The sequence below is a fragment of the Phyllopteryx taeniolatus genome, chromosome 4 (assembly GCF_024500385.1).
Source record: "Phyllopteryx taeniolatus isolate TA_2022b chromosome 4, UOR_Ptae_1.2, whole genome shotgun sequence".
In the NCBI taxonomy this organism is placed as follows: Eukaryota; Metazoa; Chordata; class Actinopteri; order Syngnathiformes; family Syngnathidae; genus Phyllopteryx; species Phyllopteryx taeniolatus.
Genome location: NC_084505.1, coordinates 17,217,160 through 17,236,677, shown reverse-complemented (window position 1 = coordinate 17,236,677; position 19,518 = coordinate 17,217,160). Strand labels below are relative to the sequence as shown.

Sequence of the window (19,518 nt, the reverse complement as noted above, 5' to 3'; positions counted from 1 at the left end):
TTTGAGTTACGAGTGTGGTCACATTATGAATAAAACTTGTATCTCAAGGCACCACTTTATCTTATTAAAGCAAGAAAATGTTGTAGTATTCTGGAACGGAGTACCACACTATAATTGATCAAGGACAAAGACCATGTTTTCAAACCCCCCCCCCCCCCCCCCCCCCCCAAAAAAAAAGGCAAAACGAGGCCAAAATTAATCTTTTGATGCAAGCTGAACTCATTGATATCACGTGCGATGACAGGTCGACCTGACCTTTGAAGCATATAAATGCTGCGGTACATTAAGAATATCCATCCATGCATTTTCTGTACCGCTTATCCTCTCTAGAGTCGCGGGCGTGCTGGAACCTATCCCGGCTATCTTCGGGCGAGGGGTGGGGTACACCTTGAACTGGTCACCAGGTAAAGCAAAAATTCTATATCTTAAAGATAGATGCAATGTAAGAAAGGAAAATCAGTTGTTCCTGTTACCTCTCTCTAGCTCGTTCTTTCTCTCTCTCTGTCTCTTTCTCACATACACATACAGACACACACGCTTACTCACTGGCATCCCTGACAGCCCCTCAGCGCTCTACATGTTCACTTGTATGTTGGACATACAGTGTGACAGGTGCATGTAAGTAAGCTAGTCCAGTGCACACTCCGGGTCAGACAGGTTAGCAGAGATAATTGTGCATCGATCTCCTGAAAACCTGAACGTCGACCCTTATGTCTCTTTCTTTTTTTCGAAAAGCTTCCTGAGCTGCCTCATGAAAGTTTGCGCCTTGAACTCCTCGTTATAACAAAATTGTTCTCAGAAAGGTTCAAGGAGAACACCACCGGTTAATTTGTCAATTTTTCTTACATTGTTACACTGGAGCCACCCTGTTTGCATAATTGTAACACATATTCCGGCTGTAGTTGATGACCAACAATGTCATCAAGTAAAAACGTGTCTTTAGTCTTTCCCACTGTAACCTGGAGTTACAAGCAGTGAGTCATGAGTCTTCTCTCCCAAAAACAGTCTGCTGCAGTACCAAGACTGACCTTTGAGAGGCAGCTCAGCCGCACAGGGCTTTCAGAAAACACAATGAAGAAGAAAAAGTAGTCGTCAGGGCTTGACATTAACTTTTTTGCTCACTAGCCACTCACATTATAACTAGCCACAATTATGTTGTTGGATAATTATGTTTAATATGATTCTAGCTGGCGGCACGGTGGACGACTGGTTAGCACATCTGCCTCACAGTTCTGAGGACTCAGCCGAGTTCAAATGTGGAGTTTGCATGTAGTCCCCGTGCCTGTGTGGGTTTTCTCCGGGTACGCCGGTTTCCTCCCACATCCCAAAAACATGCATGGTAGGTTAATTGAAGACTCTAAATTGCCCGTAGGTGTGAATGTGAGTGAGAATGGTTGTTTCTTTGGCGACCAGTTCAGGGTGTACCCCGCCTCTCGCCCGAAGATAGCCGGGGCTCCAGCACACCCGCGACCCTTGTGAGGATAAGCGGTACGGACAATTAATGAATGATTCTAGCTATATTAAAAAAACTAGATTTAGAACCCTTTAAAATGTAAATGCCCCTTCTGCACACCAAAACAAGATTACATAAATGTTTAACGCTACAAGAGCCACCACGCATATCAGACTTCTGAGTCTGAACCACCACACAGACTTGGGTGAGTCTCTTTTAGAATCGAAAATTGAATAGGATAAAAAATGACCAGCATTTTAGCATTATACTTCACCTGGGCCATCAGTTGATTCGTCTACAGCAATAGACATCAATTCTGCTTTTCCCAGTTTTGATAAATTGTACCCGGTCCCCGTCTCTACACCTCCGCCACAACACACACGCATCTCATTCACGTGATCTTGCTCTGAGCAGCGCACTTCAGCTCAGCACAACGCATACATACACACACACACACACACACACACACACACACACACTCACTGAGCTCCTCTGTTACATCCACGTTCCACAACACATCATATTAAAAAAGTCTGGCAGGCCATATCAAATTTCAAATGAGCTGCTAGTTTAATAGGCCTGGGTTATTATTTCAGATGCCATTTGAGAAAACTACAATTAAGTATATTGAAGTGTGGCGGAAGTTGACGCTGGAATACCCAGCATGCCGAGCGGCATTGTGTAGATAGTTACAAAGAAGGACTTATTTATTGCTGATTTAAATGTTAATTATTCTGAAGTAATAGTAGTAGACGTGTGTTGATGACCTGCTTTTATTTTATTTGTCACTAACTGTTGGTTTGTTTATTAGCACCGTGAGTTTCATGTTGCGGTTAATGACCTGCCTTGTTGTCGCTCTGTTGTCGGCCTTTGATTTTTAAAATAAGGCATTCCTTTGTCAAAGCCAGAGTGCCTCTTCTTCGTCTGCACAACACATTACGCCACAGTTCACCAAAATCTCAACCTGTCATATAGGCTAGTGGGATTGGCAATGTTACCTGCCACTCTTGAAATCCACCCGCTTTTGTTAGTTGGCGGTCATTAATGTCAAGCCCCAGTGGTAGTAGTAGTAGTAGAAATCATATCTGTAGTTGAGAATAAATAAGCAGCATCTCTGCTTGCGGCACTCCATTTCACCACAAAATAATTAATCAATTCCATGTAAATAACAAAAGAATTCACAAACTATTAACTGACCCCTCAATTCCAATTCCTATCCATATATAAAGTAGTCCAGAAAGTATACATTGTTAGACTTTAAACATACAGTATATTGCTAGACGGTTCAGCATTAAATAGTAGTAGATACAAATTAGATGTGCAAGTCTGATAAAGTGTGTAGCATAGCCAAATAAACAGATTGCTTAGTTTAATTTAGTTTCTCCTTCCTGTTGGGCAAATGAATAAATCATGGTAAAGCTGTGTGTAATACATGATCAACTTGATAGATTTTTGCAGTAAAATCCAAGTGTCACCCAACAGCTTGTTTGTTCTCAGATTTTCTCATTTGCAGGTCATCATTAATAATTGGTTACAAGTAAACTAACTTTTCCTTCATTCCTCAAAGAAATGAAGGGCCAATTTTTCTTTTATATATATATATATATATATATATATACTGCAGGGCGGGACGGGTGGACGACTGGTTAGCACATCTGCATCACAGTTTTGAGGACCGGCGCGCAAATCCGGCCTCGCATGTGTGGAGTTTGCATGTTCGCCCCGTAACTGCGTGGGTTTTCTCTGGCTACTCCGGTTTCCTCCCACATCCCAAAAACATGCATGGTAGGTTGATTGAAGATAGCTGAGATAGGCTCCAGCATACCCGCGACCCTAGTGAGGATAAGCGGTGTAGAAAATGGATGGAAGGCTACACCGGAGCTCGTGTCTGTCAGGTGAGCAAAGTGGACTGGGGCAAAAATAAACTAATTCTAGGTTACAGTCATTATTCCACCCACCATTAGTAATTGTGTGTTGGAAAAAATATCCACTTTTTGTATCTCTGTTATACTCCATGTATCATCTTGCCTTATATTTATTTAAAAATTATGCATAATTGCCCATTAGACTAACACTCCCCAAGTATCATTTGTTGAGTCACGGGCCATCGAATCACTGTGGTTCATTTTAAATCTTCTAGTTTCATAAAATAGTGCTCATCGTTTGTCTTTTTACAAATAGCACTCCTAAAGGAAATCACGACTGGTCCAAATACAGGATGTCCAAGGCTGGCACATATGGAATGGAATAAGGCCACATTCAATACTGAGAATGTTCTCTTGCTTAAGTAGTTGGCATTTTTGGAAAGACCACATAAGGATGGTCGCAAAATAGGCAGTGAAATGAAAATATGATGCGTTCCAATATTTTTCATTTTCTTTTCTTTTCTTTTTGACGGCTGCAAACAATGGTACACCACCTGGTGTATGGGCAGGTCGTCAAATTGTCTGAGTGATTTCAGGGTCTTGCATGCATGAAAATTAACTTCCGTTGTTGCTGTTTATAATTTCTCATGTGTAAAAAGTGCATAGGCTGATTTAATATTTCTTTTATTCAGAAAAATCTTCAGGCGTATATATCTATTGTTTTTTTAATTTCTTTTAGCACTGTCATGAAGCCATGATAATTCTGGTAACTATAATCAGGTTTAGAAATCAGGTTTGGTTTTCTCTCTAGCAGTGACTATATTTTAATATTTTTTTCGCAGGGTGATTTTTTAAAATTTTTCTTTGTGGAGCAGCAGTGAAAAGTTCATATTTTTGTTAGAATGAGTGTAATGTTATGGTGAATTTTCATGTATATTTAGTAACTTAAATTATTATTTTTTTTAATTATACTGAGCGCAGCGATGTTTGTGAACGCATGACTATGTCACAAGTGTGCATTCAGTGGACAAAAACGCCACTGCAATATGGAGGAGCAACACTATGCCAAATTGCAAATGCATCTCGCATTAATCATGAAAGGATTCAGCTGCGTAGTTTTGACCCATCACGATAAAATCGGCCTACCAAGAGAGATTCTGCTTTGTTTTAGTAAACAGTCGCTAGTCCTCCTCCACAGCCCAATGTTGTTACTTAAAAGACTAACAGTCGGCAAAAGTTCAACAATGGCACTTGTCCATGGCCTTGGAACGGGCGCCTTGAGCTACCACAGCGCAGGAATGGGTGCCTTGAGCTGCCGTAGTGGAGGAACAGGGGGCTATGAGCTGCCGCGGAGCAGGAAGAGGCGCCGTGAGCTGCACAGGAACAGGTGCGGTGAGCTGCCATGGCGCAAGAACGGGTGCCTTGTGGTGCCGCGGTGCAGGAATGGCGTCTCCATGTTTCTTTTCAGCCCACCTCCATAGAGGTTGGGGAGCACAGAAAACAAGAGGGGCAGAATGTGCAGGCAGAGGCGAAGCCAGAGGGGAGGCCGGGGTAGCACTGGACCCCCTTGAAATCTGATTGGACCCCCCAGGGGCCCCCCCGGATGATTGAGATATCACGGCACCGCGCGTCTTGTCGAAAGGAACCGTTTGCGTTTTTATATCAGTGACACCTTTTGACTGCTAAGTCCCTCCTGTACAGTAGTTGGCCCTATGTACCACAAAGAATTGTAATGCACATTTATTAGGACAAGAAGAAGAATTGCCTCAGAAGAAGAGGATTTGCCCCAGAGCCAGTCTACGTCACCACCTCATCCTAAAGTAAGTTTTACGGTGGTGTCCTAATGAGTAACTGTTCAAAATCACTTTTTGTGTTCAGATAGCAGATTGTTTTTCGAGAAGCCACTGGTATCAAGCTAACGTTAACATTAAGTTATATCTCATGGCGGTAAAAACGAAAACTTAGCACGCATCGCATGCAGTGTTTCAATAAGCTTGAAGAAACATAACGTTTTGCCCTTTGTTATGCCTCTAAACTGTTGGTATACTGATATGGTTGTTTCAAAGTTTCACCGCTACAGTGTAAAAAGTGTTGCTGTTGCATTTGTTTCTCTTCTGTGCAGCATCTTATTTCATGCATAATGTACTGCACAACAGGGGAGCTAAAAACACTTATAAGACAAACTAGTGGAGTGCTTTCAAAGAAAACTTCAGGAGTTGAGGGCATCACAAAAGTGCTATTAATGAGCATCACAAGTGTAACTTGTTTAAAAAGTATAAATACTGTAATTGAAGTGAATTCTGCCTTTATATTTCATAGTTTGATTTCTGAAACTTCACCAGTATCACCCGTTTGGCTTGTTTAAAATACATATAGCCTGCAAGTGAATTCTGCCTTTTTATTTAAGTATTTTGTCCATTTTCTTATTATATTCAAGAAGTCTGCCCTTTTCATCTACAAAAAAAGAAGTCTGCCTTTTTATTTACTTCATAAAAAGTGTTGCTTTTTATTTCATATTTCATGTTTGTCATGTTTGTTCATGCTGTTTTCAACAGTGCATAAAGGCTTTTGTATTACTGCGCTATTTTTTTTTTTGTGAAATTAATTTGAGTTGCTAAAGAATGTCAAAAATGTGGGTTGCAACTAAATGACTAAGTTAAATTTTGGGTCCTGAAACAAAACCTGTTGGGAACCACTGAGTAGTTGAAAGTTTGAATATTAAACTGACATCTACAGTGGTCTAGTTCCCCTGACATTTTTTTAGGCTTGAAGTGGGGGTTTGATCACATTGTGCAATTGTAAGTGATGGTAAGAGTAACAAAACTTGCCTATTTTTTTTCATAGGGTCCGTTGAGAAATGAAAAGACAGGGGGACAAGCTATAACTTCTATGTAAAGAGAAGCAAGTCAGCCAACGGTAAGTTGGACAGAGAGAGTGTGAGTGAATAGCTCGTGTGTGGGGTGGGGGTGTGGTGGATAACTGTGAGTGGGTTACTCTGATTATTGAAAAATTGTTGCAGTTGTGTTTGTGTGTACATTGTGTTGTAATCATTAATAAACTTTAAATTATGCACACTAATCTCATCGTCTGTGTGCTTGGTATGGACATTGCAACATTTGGAGACTCTGATTGCAATTCATTGGTCGAGAAACAAATTTATTGTCATAGACTGTGGACCCCCCTGAAATAGCCTTGGCCACCCCAAGTCTAGCTCCGCCACTGTGTACAGGAACTAGGGAAGGTGAGCTAGAGTAAACAGGAGGTACAGGACGATATAAAAAAAACTGGCATGGAACGAGGTGACTTGTGGACAGGGTTGGAAATACAAGACTTGGACAGAGATGCCAAATAGGTGCGTGAATAAAAGTCAAATGGAAAGGACTTGATCGTACAGTCACAGGGGGTTAGAAAAAGAAAAACTCAACAGAAATTACCTGGGACTAGAAAAATAACTAGGGAAATAACCGTAATAATTGAAATCTTTGTCAGAATAAGAATCATAAAGGAGGTGAACTAAATCCGGGCTGTCTTCAATCGGAAAAATCAGTGAATTACTAGGATGACTTGAAGACACAGGTGAAACAGACAGCGAGGGGGAAAAGGTGTGGTCGGAAGGGGGACTGTTGGCGTGCTGGGTGACACCGTGTGCTTCCTGCTAGATCCTTTTTCGTTTGTGATACAAATTGGGTTTTCCTGGTGTGAGGCAGGCAGGAGTTCAAGATTTACTCAGAAAATTATTTATTTTTGAAAACACTGCATTAACAGTCCAGTCAGTCAGTCAGTCAAAGTAACGCAGAAACACAACGAAACAAAAAGATTCCACTACAAGGAGCATGACGGGACGAAGGAAACATGATATATGGTGACGATGCACCACATAGACTGCAAAAAAGCAAAGCAAACTAATGAGCCAAAAAGGCACACCTGGACAAAACACGAGGAGCTGGAGGGAGCTGATTGGTAGACTCAAGGGACAGGGCTGACGAGAACAGGTGTTCTCAAGTGTCAGTTTTCTATTTCAAGCATATTTTTTTTCTTTTCCCTACACCCCCTACCCTAGATCAGTGCCTCAAGACAAACCTGTCTCAGAGGTCTACAGACAGTGGACTCTATGTATGCTGCACTTCAGTGTTCGGTGGCCAGTCGACATGTATGGTATACGCATAGTGACAACAAAGGAAACGTGTTAAAACTGAAAACTCAGTTGATGCTGAACATAGCAGTACAGAAAAACAAAAACACCCAAGTCTTGGCTGGAGGATCTATCGCCTCATCTTTGAAAAGTAAAAACTTTTGAATGTCATTTCGATCTGAAAACTTACCTGGACTGTACGATTGAATGAAGCTATTACACAATCCTAGGTGTTCCACATTTTAAGACAGAGGTTATTTTTTGGGCAGATAGCGTGCCAGTAGCTTGTAACATTGACAGTGGAAACTGTCGTGCCACCTGACCCTTCCACTGGAAATGCTCTGCTAATGCATATCCATGCATGCGATGTATTCCTTTGACTTCATGCTTGGTTTGTGGTCTGACGTGCATGGTCACCTGTGGGGACCTTATATAAACAGGTGCGTGCCTGTGAATCTAATACAATTTTGAATAAAGCTGTAACATAACAAAAGGTATACTTTCCGAATGTTTCCTGACATGAGAGGGCTTTACAACAAAACAAACGAACTTTTTAGTATGACAAAGGGACATTTTTCACCACTAAATTTCTATGACAATAATAATAAAGGTGATACTTCTTTGACAGATTTGTTTTGTGTGCAGAGAACAAAGGTCACACTTTTGTTTGGCTCGTGTTCAAAATTACTGTTTGTAACAATGTGTAAGATTTAAAAAAATGTCCAAAAGGGCAATATATTTTATGATATCAGTACATAGACATATCATATCATATCATATATTTTATGATATCAGTACATAGACAGTATTGGTAGTTGCCTATCATAATTCATTTCTAATTATCTGTATAAAGTAAAGGAGGAGGAATAAATTTTTATTTTTAGTCCTCAGACGGCCTCTACATAATCCCCATCTACAACATTCATTTACATTCAGTAAAATGTCTGCAAAAAAAAGAACTTTCATCCACTAAGAGCTCCCTGACATGCCGACACATCCCTGGCATCTGCCTTGTGTGTCCACTCCAGCTCTTAAAACTCAGTTTCTGCCCTTTTAGTGCCCATTTAGGCACGGTGATAGTTGATGATGTCAATCACTGCATTCGCTCTTTGTCCACCTTCCTCACACTGAGACCTTCTGTTCTCCACTTCTTCTTGCAAATGTGTATTGCATGCGCAGTGCATTGAAACTGTCCCGGTTTGGTCGGTTTACTAAACTAGACTTGATGAAGCAGCCGCATTGTTGAGAAATTTTAATGGAGGCTGCTCATGGCCTCTTGTTTCTCCTGTTTGAGCACACACACAAGCAATATACTGCCAGTGTCTTATGCGGACCACTTAGGAGACCATCAAATCCAGGGGCATGGTTAAGAGTCAGGATGTGAATCTTCATCTGTCCTCTCAATTACAACACTAAAACAATTCAATTTCTTTCAACATGTCACAACACGTTTACCGAGCTGCCCCTTGAATGCATTATGAACAGTAGCTTAATCCCAAATTAAAAATTTACTTTATTAATTTGCATTTAATTTGCATGCATACCCCCATGTTTCATACACTTATTCTGGTTATGAAAACTATATCACATTTTAGGAACATATACTGGTTACCTAGGAGTTGTGGAAAAGGTGTACTTTCATTCCAATATGAGTTGTGATGTCTAATGTGATAAATTAATACTGTATACGATGCCCAGGGTGCGTCCGGAAATTCAATCTGATGCCCTAACTCTACGCTGAGAGTGCGTGTGTTCTGCACATTACAACAACATTTTGATGACCATACATTTTGGGCGATGCCATGTTGTCGTTTGACGCATTTCGCCGTCTTCATTTCTTGTGCCGCTCCGTCACAGAGCACATCTCCCAAGTTACAAAATGTTGAGCAAAAGAAGGGAAAGTTGCTCTGCTGCTTAAAAGAAGAAATTGATCATTATTTTCGATTCAGAAGGGAACTGTGAAGCATCTTGCCAGTTCAACACACGTAATTTATGTGAGATTTTGGAGGAAATCCAAGGAGAAGCTCCTACTTTTTAACAGTACTGTAACAAACTGGTTTTGTGTGATTATTCTTGTGTGTTGCTTTGAGCAGTGGTAGGAACGTGTCGTGTTGCTCGCTGAGCTGCTGCCCTTAGTGCTGTTATTTCGGAGTGGTTTTGAATGCGTCACATTGCCTGGTGTGTGGGAATGGGGGAGAGAGAGAGGGACTGGCAGAGCGAGCTTGTTCTGTTGTTTCTGGCGCCGGCTACAGCCCACAGTAGATGTTTTTTTTTTTTTTTTTTTCCACAATAAAACTCAAGGTAAACAGACGACCGTCTCCCGTGGTCATTGAATATGCTGCAGTACTATTAAAATGGTATACTTACTGTATTATTGAGAATTGATTTGAGTTGATCACTGTCTTTTTTCTTTGCTAATATGGGAACTGCACGGTGAGTAAACGACACGAACGTCAGCAGAATATTTCTTTGAAAAACCTAATCAATTACAGATAATACTTCAGGTTTTGAGCCTGGATAGCAGCAAAGGGATGATTTCTGGGGTCAATTTTGGGGGTGCCTATTATACATGAGAAATTACAGTAAATATATCTGCAGACATTCATGTATCTAGCCCCACCCACAATCGTTTGTGTGCCCCCCATAGCTGCTTGCCAGGAGGTGGGATGATTTTAAAAAATAAATAAATGATGATAATAATAATAATATTGCATTCAATGAATTGATTTCTGCAATGATTCAGAGGGTTCGATGCATACTGTTAACATATTTATGAATGAAATACACCATGCACGCATGTCCGCGGAGCTGGCATGTCTGTCTGCTTGTGCCGCAATCAAATTCACCAAAATTGCCTTAGAAAATCATTTCTTTTCTTCTTTCGCCACAATGGAGAGGAATAGTTGAATGCGAGCAGATGATCATTTGCTCATAAAAGTTGGCGTTCTCCTTCACAATTTGGGTGATTTTGTTATTTAGTTTTTTTTTTTTAAATTTAGTTTAAGGTTGATTGTGTCTCCAGATGTAACACATTTGTGTTTTGTGGCTAGGGCCTCTCTCACGCTCTGTCTCTCTCTCTCTCTCTCTCTCTCTTTCTCTGACTCTCATTCTCTCCGACTCACTATTTTTTCAGAAAGGGAGTGATGCGGCAAGATCTCAGGAACTTCAGCAAAGATCAGCAACTTTGCTGTCTTCTGTGTGGGGGGGTGAGAGAGAGAGAGAGTGCTTTTTTTTAGCTTTTAAAAATGCAGGTGTTCTGAGAAGACAAGTTCAGATTGTAAGTTTTAATGCACTTGCCCTACATTTAAAGTGGATATGGGTCGGGTTGACTCTTTTTATATACTGTTCTCATTACATTTTTGGGTCAGTCTGATTTTTTTTCAGAGGGCGCCTTTTAAATAAATGATAAATGGTCCTGATATTCTGGTCATCTATAAATATACATGGATGTGTGATTGGAAAATTAAGTTTTTGGAAAATAAGTTTTTTCTTAAATGACTGCAAGTGCTGACTAACATAAATAGTAACAGAGCATATTGTGTCTAATGTGTCATCACCAAGTGGCTCTTTTACAATGAGTCAGACTTGGCAGCTGGCAGCGTACTGCCAGGCGGGCCCGTCGAGGTGAGCGGAAACCAAGGACAAGGTGGTGAGTGAGCTGACTCCACAGGGGTTAGATCCGAAAATAGAAGTGGTCAGATGGGGCAGTATTGATCAGTAGGAGGTGTGGGGGATCAACACACTGCTCCCAGATCAGAGAGACCCGCCCATAAGGCAAATAATGAATGCTTATTTTGAGGTTTTTTTTCTTTTTTTTTGCCTGTTAGCATCTTAAAATACAACAACACAATAGGCGTGTTGTTGTCGTTTTATCAAATTACATTTTACTTTTTGCTCCAGGGCTCCCCCGAACGTATGCAAGAGTGCTAAATAAAAACAAAAAGCCATCATGACTTGAACTAAACATTTTGCTACGCAACAAAATTAGTACAAGAACTTATCAAAATGAGAGGGATCTGGTCTGGGCAGGTTTACTAGGGATTCCCAACCAATTTGTGAGACCGATGACAAAAAAGTAAATTGAGCCACCCATTCTCAAAATTCCCTCGTCATTCCTCTAGAGGTGATAATGAGTCACGGTAGCACAATCTGAGTTAAGCATCAAACAGGCCTGTCATGTTGCCCGTGGAGATTTTTTTGGGATGAGCGGATTCAGCATCATGTTCCATTTTCTCGCAGTGCCTCCACATTGCTCGCAATGAGATCGAAACATTAAACAATACACGACAGGTCACTATTAATAACCTCCTAACTCCATGCAAAGGTTTCCCAATGAAATGAATGAAAACCTATACATTTTTTTCACAATTTAAAACAGTTGCTAGGTATCTTCATAGAGTCTGTGACATGCTTCTCCCAAAATACCCCCCCCCCCAAAAAAAATCTGGAATTATCGCTATATTTTACACACCCTATTTCTTGTCTTGCTGAAATTAGACCATTTGAGAGGGCAACCCTCTTTTATGCAAGTGAGCGACTGAATCCCCCGCCCCATATGGTGCTGGGCCACTGGCGAGTCCAGATTTATGACCATGAAGACCGGGGATGAATCTAGGGGTTTAAACAGGCTAGCAAGCAGAGTCCAGAATGTGGGGGGAGAAAAAGACAGTTAAAGCGTTTGCACTCATGAAGGCAACAGTTCGCACTGTACACTGTGTGTATGTGGCATGGACACATCACCAAACAACAAAACCCTCCACCCCATCGGCGTTGACAATTTCATCGAGCAGTCAAGTATGTGCCGCTATCAGAAGCTAACATTGTTGGCTAATGCTAATCTGTGCATCTAACTAAACCTTTTTGCTTTGTTCATATTTGTTAACAGTCAGTATGACTTGACAGTAGATGATAAATGTGATCTGTGGGAAAAGTCAGCCATCTCTGACCCCATCCTGTGCTTCTAATTTAATTTACAGGAAACCACTGTACCTGTGGAAAAACAACCAATCAGAGACCGGGGACTTGACTTTCGAGGCGTCAATCATTTGTCGCACACTCGCAGGCAAACCCCCCGTGGCCTCGAACTGACCTGTGACCTTGCTACCGCAGAAAAGGACCAAATTCGAAATGGAGGGTTACAATAACACTAAATGTTATCGGTTTGAAGTTGAATTTTTTTGCGAGGCCTCTTGGGTGTGCCCGCAATAAATGAATGAAAATTGCTAACTCTCCTTTTTATATGTTAATTAAGTCCAGAATGTCTCGCTCACAGACCTATTTTCAAAAACAGGCCAAGCACAAAACCTCACAATTCATTTCACACATGGTGGGTGGGCGGGCACACCAGAGACCCAACTATTTGTACACAAGCAAGTAAAAAGTAAATCTTCCATAATGTGTCCCCTTTAAGAGTCTACATTGTGGACAGAAGCAATACTGAAAGTTTGAACTTATGTTTGCTCCTGCTTATCCCAAGCATTTTCCTGAAAAGTTCACCTCGTGGCGTTTTTTGTAGTATTTAGGAGCCATCCAGAAGAAGAAAAAATGCTGTTAACAGTTTATTATTTTGCAGTGGTTCCTGTTACTTACCCATGGGTCTAAGCTGAATTGTTGATCATATCTGACAGCTTCTTACTGCAGTTTTGTCCTTTCTGGCATCTACACTTACTTGATTTTCTCAGCTCACTCTCAGAGGCCCAAAGCTGTTCACACTTGACTTACAGTACCTTTTGCATTATTTTCAGCCTGAAGATTCTGACAGGGCAGCAATTCTTTTTTTCCGATGACAGCTCTTCCATTTTGGAAATCATTAATGCCTCCAATCGGATTTCTTCTTGTGAAAACTTTAAAATCGGTTTGTATTCTCTCCTAATTGAGAAGTTCAATGAACAGAAGTATATGTTGCAGCAAGTATATGTATTTACTTGAATTTATTATACTCATTATAATCCTTCAAGGGGAAATTCAATTCACACTCTTTTTGTTCCAGCCACAGTGGTATTGAGCAGCACAATTACTTTTTAATTGTTTGTATACCAGTTTCTCTGCCCTTGACAAGAAAACTAGGCAGGGTAAAGAACCAGAGCCACTTTCAAGTGACAGCCAGACAACACTCTCCACATCTCTACAAAGCCAAAAGGTAAGAAGGCCTCCATTGAGTTTGATTGGGTGCGCAGATTATTTTGGGCATCGGCAGGGACAAAAGTGATGATGAAGACGATGGGTGCAAAGGGTTTTCATCTAAGTGTTGAAAATGACGGTTATATTTACAAGTCTGTCAATCATCCAAATACTTTAGAACCATTGAAATTGTAAGTGCTGTGGATAAAATGTTATAATCCCTAAATGGTAAATGCCATTTTTTTATAAAACCTCTCCAATTAAAAGTGAAAGTTGTCGCTTCAATCATATCTTGAGTGAAAATCCCCCAAACTGTCACTTTTAGACATACAGTAACTGTAAATGCCCTGCAATTGGGTGGTGACCAGTTGGGGGTGTACCCCGCTTTTCGCCCAGACTTAGATGAGATAGGCGCCAGCACGCCCGTGACCCTAATGAGGATAAGCGGTACGGAAAATGCAGGGATGGATGGTAACTGAAAATGGGTAAAATCACATCCATTTGCACTTGGCCGTGATTTGCACCATAATAAGGTGCCAGTCAATTGGCAGTTTATGATTTTTTTTAAATGTATTATGTATTTATTTATTTCTGCTTTAGCTTGAGACATCCATTCATTTTCTATAAGGCTTGTTCTCATTGGGGTCACGGGTGACATAGGGCCTATCCCAGCTGGCTTTGTGTGAGAGGCGAGGTACACTGGACCAGTAGCCGGCCAATCACAGGGAATTGTTTGGCACAGTTAAATTTTGCCAATTTTGTACTTTGTACGACTCTTAACAGATGCATCTTGACTGTAGATTTTTCTGTTGGGTTTATAATTTAGTTTGTTCCTATATGGTTGTTTATTTTATGATTTCTGTGTTTTGAAACTTTGGCTGCATCTGTGTTATGCTCGTTTGCTGTTCACACTGCAGTAAAAAATATGCATATTTAGCACTTTTTTCAGTTTGCATTTCAAAGAATCTTAAATGACACATCACAACTGCAGAGGAGAAACAACTTCACTCACTTCAACGTCACTTCCTCTTTGGCAATTTCTTCTGTTCATTTGATCACAATGGGATGTGTTTCTTTGACATTTCTGCAAAAGTATTGTTTTACTGAAGAGGGGGGTATTAGACTATGTTTCTTGTATGGGAGTCAATATCAGCATAAGGTGCCTTCGAGACTTGCCCATTCCACCCCAAAAAAATCTGAGATTTTCCATTGAACTTCATGTAAATATTAATAAGTAGATGCGATGCAATGCTGGTCAAGCTCCTACACTTTTACAGTGGGCAAAATATGTGAGTTTGCTGACAGGGTGGGCAATGACAGGGCATTTTTGGCTAATGTTAGCACTTTACGAGCACTTAGCAACATGATTCAGTTAGCATGCTGACTGTGTACTATTTAAAATATATGTATTTTACATTTTAGAATTATTTTTATATCAATTATTTGACTGTGACAGAGGGGACATGTTTAGCTTGACAACATCCCACGACACACAATATGATGTAAATTACGAAACATCAGTGTAAATATTAGTTCTGCAACTGGCCACTGTTTCAGCCTACATTGAATAAAGACAAAATGCTTTCATCAGAGGGTCTCTTAATGGCTTTTACCCCATATTGACAGGGTAGAAAGCATTTTCAGGGACATGCAAAATGTTTGCTATGATCACGAAAATGGAATATATATGATCAAAATAACTGTTTTTATCAAATAACATCCATGTAAAAAAAAAAATGTTAGCAAAACACTGTGTGAGACATGCCAAATCCTATGTTCAATTGGGGAAAATGGTGTAATATGAAGGAAAAACATTTTGGAGACTTATCATGGTATTGGTATGTGTGTAAATGTTTGGCCACTTTCAGTATAAAATGACCTCAGAGTCTCTTTATTCTGCAACATTTTCAAGATGACTGAGTGATTCTGATAACACCAGAGACACTTCATAGTGATTTTCACCCACTGGCCAGTAGCTCCATACTGCCTGTTGTCTCTGCAGTTAAGTGGAAGGAAGTGGCCAACAGTACCTTGAGAGTGGTGTACGTGTGATAAAATTAGAAGAAGGATCCTTTAATGAATCATTTAGCTACATATGTGTGGTTAGAGTGAAGAGGGGATTTTTTTTCAGTGTGCACAGGGCTCAATTTCCCTCGCCTTGAGACATGAGAGCAGTAATTGGTGAGGGAAACTGACAGGCAAGTTGGCCTCTGTCATGGATGGAGGTGCTTGTGAGTTCAGTTCCCATAGAAAAACAGTGAAGCACATCATTTAGTAGCTAGAGTGATCTTTCCAAAGGAAGAATTTAAAGACCGCACCTATGAGTAGCCAGCGAGCGTCTGACTTTTTTGTGCAGTTGCTGATTTAAAAACAAACCGCTACTTTGCGACACACACACTCATTCCCACCCTAAACGTGATCTCTGGAGTGGGAGTGGGAGAGCAACCGGGAACCTGAGTTTTGAACATTTTGAAGTTTTTGGAGGACAGTGGAAGGGAGACGATAGAGAATGCTGTTGCAATAGTCTGGTCGAGAGGTGATGAAGATTTGGGTGAGTGTTTCAGCGGCTTAGGAGGAAAGGGTGGGGACGAAGTGTGTTATGTTATAGCGGTGGAAGAAAGATGTTTTGGTGACGAGGTTGATGTGTGATTTGAAGGAAAAAGTAGGGTCCAGGATAATGGTGAGGTTTTGGACAGGGGGCAAGTGAGTGACAGTCTGCCATAGAGGCGGAAGTTGCGGGAGGAGGGATGGAGGGATTTGGGCCGAAGACTATGGTTTCCGTTTTATTGCAGTTCAGTTCAGGAGGTTGTTGTTCATCCATGTTTTTATATTGGTGAGCTAGTCACTGAGGGGGGAGAGAATGATAGGGGTAATGGTTTTGGTGGAGATATACAGTAAAGTATTGTCAGTATAGCAGTGGAAGTGTACACCATGGTGCCGGGTGATGTGACCAAATGGCATAATTAATAGGATGAAGAGAATGGGACCAAGCACTGAGCCTTGAGGGTCCTCGTGTGAGACTTGGGTCCTGTGGGAATTGTTCCTATTGATGGTGGTGTGGTGGAATTTGAGGACCGGGGTTCAATCCCCGGCCCCGCCTGTGTGGAGTTTGCATGTTCTCCCCGTGCCTGCGTGGGTTTTCTCCGGGCACTCTGGTTTCCTCCCACATCCCCAAAACATCCATGGTAGGTTAATTGTACAAGTCTAAATTGCCCGTAGGTGTAAATGTGAGTGCGGATGGTTGTTTGTTTGTATGTGCCCTGCGATTCATCAAACCTTCATCAACCTTCATCAAAGGTTGGTGGGCTGTCACACAAGGCAATGAAATCATCTTTAATCAAAGTATACCAAGTGTGAGAGCAACAATAACATTCTTTAAAGAATGGCTTGCAGACTCAAGATATAAGGAAGACCCAAAGTATGGATTGTGCTTTATCTTCCTGCTTTATCTCCACTGTGTCCTCCCACCTCTTTATTGAGGCTCCAATTTACAGCATGAAGCTCACACTATACATCTATAGGCGGAGGTCTGCGTGTTTTCTTCTTGCTTCCATCTAAAGCATCTCCTCTCTGTCTTGTCATTAAGATCTGGCCCCTGGGCCTTGAGTTTGACACCATTGTCCTAGTATGACTCATATGTTGCAATTTTGCGTGACCTCTGTAAAAGTGTCTGTAGACTGCTTTTTGTTGTCTGACAGCTTTCCGGTGAGGTCAAAGCATCTGACTGCTAGGAGTAAACTTGAAAACAACTTGACTATGAAATTAGATCTTATTTCACAGCCCGCATAGTGCCTTTGTACCTCTGTGGTGGAAAGAAAACTAAAAGTTTACGACCAATGGGAAAGAGTATGCGCTACTATATCTACTCATCCGCCACATTTATCACTTGCCCTCACTCGGGATGTGCGTGTGCTGGAACCTATCCCAGCTAACTCTGGTGGAGAGGCAGGGGACAGACTAGACTGGTCACCTGTCAATCGCGGGGTCCATATAGACAAAAACAAGCCTTTATACTCACATTTACACCTCTGGGCAACTTAGTCTTCAGTCAACCTAAGAAGCGTATTTTTGCGGATGTGGGAGGAAGCTGAAGTACCGAGAGAAAACCCACCACGCAAGCAGAGATGTTCCAATGGAGAGTCAGACCTACATGTCCTGACTATGAAGCAGACATACTAACCACTATCCTGTCGTGCTGCCTGAACGGCAGCTCTATCTTATCGTACAGTTTCTTAATCATTAAAGTATCTAATGCCTGTATCAGACGACAAGACAAATTTTGTCTCTCACCATGGCACTATGTCAGACTACTGCCATAAAATATTGCCGTGTCTTTGTCAGACACTGGCAACATTACACAATACGTATTACGATATCACCGTATCCCTTCTTTAACGATTACGCTAATCTTGTCAAATCAAACACTATTGGTGGAGTCGGGACCGGAAAAAGTGTCAACGCTACCGGATACAACCGTTACCATGGCGGCAACAACAATGATTGCTTGTGAATGATTTGTATTGAAAATAAAAAGAAGAAAAAGCGGGGAAAAAACGTGTGCGTTGACATCCCTGGGTGCTCTGGAGAGGACGTTTTGGGCGGTTCATTCTTCAAGGAGAGGTTTAGGTAATGTTCACATACTTTTAATACCACTAGGAAGCGGGCAACCTAGCTAGTAGTACCGCTAACATTTGCATGTAACGATGCAGGCCATTCTGTCTGTTCATGCTCTTAACGTTTAAGTAAACATTGGTTTGTGCATGCGAATAAATGTTGACAATGGCGAGCAAGGGAGGCGATGCGCCGTTTAAAGATGCAAATCCTATTGGTCAACGTCAAAGGGTGCTATGTCGGAAGGTTGTTGCTCATACACGGAAGATATCCAAAACAATCAAACATGCTAGACTTGTAAATTTTAGCGTAAGGCCAAATCGGAGGTCGTGGATTTTGTCACTCTACAAATTGTTTTGTCGTTAATGAAAAAATATGTTTTGCCAGACCTAGAAAAGTGCATGCGATAGCAAATCAGGCCAATGATGGTGCTAAATCCTGTAGTCTGATCCAGTCATTAGCCAAAGGGGCTCAAATATGCACCCGCATGCTTTTCTACACAGACTTAAACAACACCCTTGTAACTTTGGGGGTATTAACACCAGTCCTTTTTTAACCCCTATAAAAAGTACAGCTTTGGGTTTATTAATTGTTAGTTCCATTATGAATGCATTTTCGTTTTAATATCTGAATTCCTGAATTCAAATTTAAATTGGGATTGTAGTTTTGTTGTTGTTGTTTCAACAACAACTTTTCACTAACCCACACCTCGCTCCTTGACTTGAACCTAGTTACAATACATTTTTTTTTTAAGCTGCACAAGGTTTTCTCGTTGATATGATGCTAACAGGAAATACTAGCACTGCTATTTCAGTCTAAAAATCATCAATATACTTTATGTAGTAGGAATCCTGTACAATTAAGTTAGGCCAGTGAACCACTGACCCAAGGCCCTCAATAGGCAGTCCCCAGGCCTTTACATTGCACTTGACCAACCCACCAAAAGTGGCTGCCACGAAAACCTTTTCTGTGTATTTTGGAGTATACTGGGACTTGTCGCCATGCCAGTGATGCACAGACAGCCGAACAGGTCAGAGTTCACTGCCGCGGGTGGAATTTTTAACTTTGTCAGGTGTCGGTGCTTACAAAATTCAACGAAAATGGCTTGTCCAAGTTTGTTGCGAAAAGAAATGTGGACAGTGAAAATCTGCTCTTTAAATAAGTTTGGACTGAGAAAAATGTGCGCTCATTCGTCCTCCAACCAATCAAGATCAATGTGCTTAATATGCCTGGAGATTATAGCGTTGATGAAGATTTCCAATTTGAAACGACATCATGAGAGCTTTGGAATTTTGTAGAGACATTTAATCCTCAAAATTCAGAAGTTAGAACAACCA

General features: G+C 41.1%; 1 protein-coding gene across 6 annotated transcripts in view; it reads left to right on the top strand.

Annotated features, from left to right (window-relative positions):
- Positions 1-19,518, top strand: part of LOC133476525 (endonuclease V-like) — a 74,498-nt gene that overhangs the window by 40,223 nt on the left and 14,757 nt on the right. The window contains exons 9-11 of one of the 6 annotated variants that reach the window (XR_009788077.1): positions 6,163-6,234; positions 10,584-10,656; positions 12,427-13,589. The gene's annotated coding sequence lies outside the window, so the exon portion shown is untranslated. Of the gene's footprint in view, positions 1-6,162; positions 6,235-10,583; positions 10,985-12,426; positions 13,590-19,518 lie in introns of those variants that run through there. The other 5 variants (XR_009788075.1, XR_009788076.1, XR_009788078.1 and 2 more) reach the window with 5 other exon arrangements.